Here is a 3,184-nt window from a genome sequence, read left to right on the forward strand (position 1 = left end):
ATGTGTTGCATCGAAAGAAACACAAAGAGATTTTTATACAGATTTTGAGGATACCGTCAGTCTTACAGTTACATCTTTTCCGAGCTGTTTTCGAGACCATGTGTCGTTTCAGTTAAAAGCGCCACTGATTGACCTGCAAGATAATTCCAGTTTTAACGACAAATCTTTTTACATTACAGCTGTCCAGGACGTCTACATTCCTTTTCTCAAGTAGAGTTTCCAAATTTCTATAATGAGGTTGCAGAAGTGGTACAATTTTTCGATCGACATTTGTGTAGGAGATCTTTTGTCGACTATCAAACTAAACAAATCACAGTTACGTGGTAACTCGAGTGCGAAGCTCTGCGTGTCTCCAAAAGCCCACCAGATAAAAATTATGTTTTCAACGAGCCAAAAATATTAAATAATATTCAAAAATTGTTTTGTTCGTGATCTATGTTGTTGATAAATGTGAGATATAAAACCAAGCAGTATCCAGTGTGACTGCATTGCAGGGTAAATGTGGCGTTCGCAATTTTCCCTCCTTCCTGCACTTCGCACTTAGACAGCGTGGCGTGGCGGTGGGGGAAACGTACACCGAGGCTGAGAGTGTTGCTTCTCATGCCCGGGCACAGCCGCTGGCCTAAATCTTCGCTACCTCTGTATTAGGTGGTCCACATACAGGGTAAGACTATGATGATACACTCCTGGACACCGGTGTGTCAGACCCACCATACTTGCTCCGGACACTGCGAGAGGGTTGTACATGCAATGATCACACGCACGGCACAGCGGACACACCAGGAACCGCGGTGTTGGCCGTCGAATGGCGCTAGCTGCGCAGCATTTGTGCACCGCCGCCGTCAGTGTCAGCCAGTTTGCCGTGGCATACGGAGCTCCATCGCAGTCTTTAACACTGGTAGCGTGGACGTGAACCGTATGTGCAGTTGACGGACTTTGAGCGAGGGCGTATAGTGGGCATGCGGGAGGCCGGGTGGACGTACCGCCGAATTGCTCAACACGTGGGGCGTGAGGTCTCCACAGTACATCGATGTTGTCGCCAGTGGTCGGCGGAAGGTGCACGTGCCCGTCGACCTGGGACTGGACCGCAGCGACGCACGGATTCACGCCAAGACCGTAGGATCCTACGCAGTGCCGTAGGGGACCGCACCGCCACTTCCCAGCAAATTAGGGACACTGTTGCTCCTGGGGTATCGGCGAGGACCATTCGCAACCGTCTCCATGAAGCTGGGCTACGGTCCCGCACACCGCTAGGCCGTCTTCCGCTCACGCCCCAACATCGTGCAGCCCGCCTCCAGTGGTGTCGCGAGAGGCGTGAATGGAGGGACGAATGGAGACGTGTCGTCTTCAGCGATGAGAGTCGCTTCTGCCTTGGTGCCAATGATGGTAGTATAGCAGCCTGCATTGCTGCGAAAGGTCGATATACACTGTACTAGTGCCGACATTGTGCATGCTCTGTTGCTGTGTCTATGTGCCTGTGGTTCTGTCAGTGTGATCATGTGATGTATCTGACCCCAGGAATGTGTCAATATAGTTTCCCCTTCCTGGGACAATGAATTCATGGTGTTCTTATTTCAATTTCCAGGAGTGTATTACAGTCTTTCAGGTACGCCGGAGAAGACTAAATGTATCAACCTGAGGTAAGGCGTCCCCTTCTAGAAACGACCGAGTTAAAGCTACAGGCGAAAAACGTTCCGATACTATTGACAGTTGAATACGTGCCCATACTGTAGCGTAGAGAACTTTCGGAGGTGGTAGTATGGACCAAAACAAGATTGTCCACTAAATATGGGCGTTTAAAATGCATAACTTAAGAGTTATGTGTACTTGTTCAGTGGAACAGAAGTGTTTCAGAGTAGCGAAGATGACCAAGTGCTCTGTACGCTTACATGCCTCCAGAGCGTACCTTAACGATTAGAAGCATAATCATCTACCACGGACAAAATGGCTACCAGAGTGCATTACCGTGCTCGTCTCGTGTCCACGTTGTTGTGTCTGTCACGGTACGTACAATGGCCGCGCACTGCTGCAGTTGGTGGGTGCGCTGAATGAACGAACACTTTTCAACAGGACACTGCAAATGTCCCAATGAATTTCTTTGACCAGCAGGGTTTCGCTGTCTGTTCCCAATGAAACTTTTGAGTAGCGATCTCGGATGCCAGCTCCATCCCAGTGTGAATACGCAGAGTATCAGGGGCCAGCTGCAGTTTACCTCAGGAGAGAATACAAACAAATTAGTGAATGCATCCGGGCTCGAGGTCGTTCAAGACCTCACTGAGAATTGACTCACAGCGTGCTTGTTGTGCCAGGTTCATCGTACGTTTCACCCGCCTAATCACGCAAATAAAACCACGGTGTCTGTCAGCACACGAGCACTCATATCACTGCTCATATCACTTCCTTCTCAGCACATAACTTTCAGTGTCAAGCTTTACTTGTTTTAACGTGCAGACGATCATCTGCAGCGACTTCAGCCAATCAGCATATTTACGCCAACGCTGTTTGTGAACGGTTTGTGAACCGTGACACCTGCACTCGACACTGTCCATCTTCCGCAGGAGAAACGGATGTCACGGAGATTAAGGTTACAGCGAGAATGGTTCGCAACTGCCCTTTCTCTGGCAAATGACGCTGTTCCAGGTCACGATAAACCTTCCGCAGCATATAGCGACAGACTGCTGGTAATGCAAAATACATCTTCTTCGATCTTTTCAACTTTGGATGGGAAAGAGGTGATACTGTGATGCATCAAGGAAATTGTTTTAATGCCCGTTCACAGTTCTGGAAATGATTAGATATGCCCAATTACCCGTATCATTGTGTTTTTCTCTCTAGCTGTTCGGAAATCACCTTCGAGCATCGTGGATCTCAGAACCCAGAGAACGTAACGGGTGCATTCGCTGTAGGCTACGCTCCCTGTCTGGAAATGATATCCTGCTGGAACTGACTGCAGAAAAGACTCGTATGAAAGATCAGTCACCTAAAACCCTACGATACTATTTGAAGGCATCATATCCTCTCTACGTTGGGTTTTCTGTTTTCCGGATACTTTAGTCCTTCTGCTGTATTTGGCTAAAAGAGTTGGTGATAACTTGACGTATTGTTTTAAATTCGTGAGTTGTAGCCTTCCATATAGTGGCAATTGTGACCGGATACTGCAGTTCGGTGTCTGGCTATGCCAGCG

This window comes from Schistocerca gregaria, unplaced genomic scaffold (genome assembly GCF_023897955.1).
Source record: "Schistocerca gregaria isolate iqSchGreg1 unplaced genomic scaffold, iqSchGreg1.2 ptg000255l, whole genome shotgun sequence".
In the NCBI taxonomy this organism is placed as follows: Eukaryota; Metazoa; Arthropoda; class Insecta; order Orthoptera; family Acrididae; genus Schistocerca; species Schistocerca gregaria.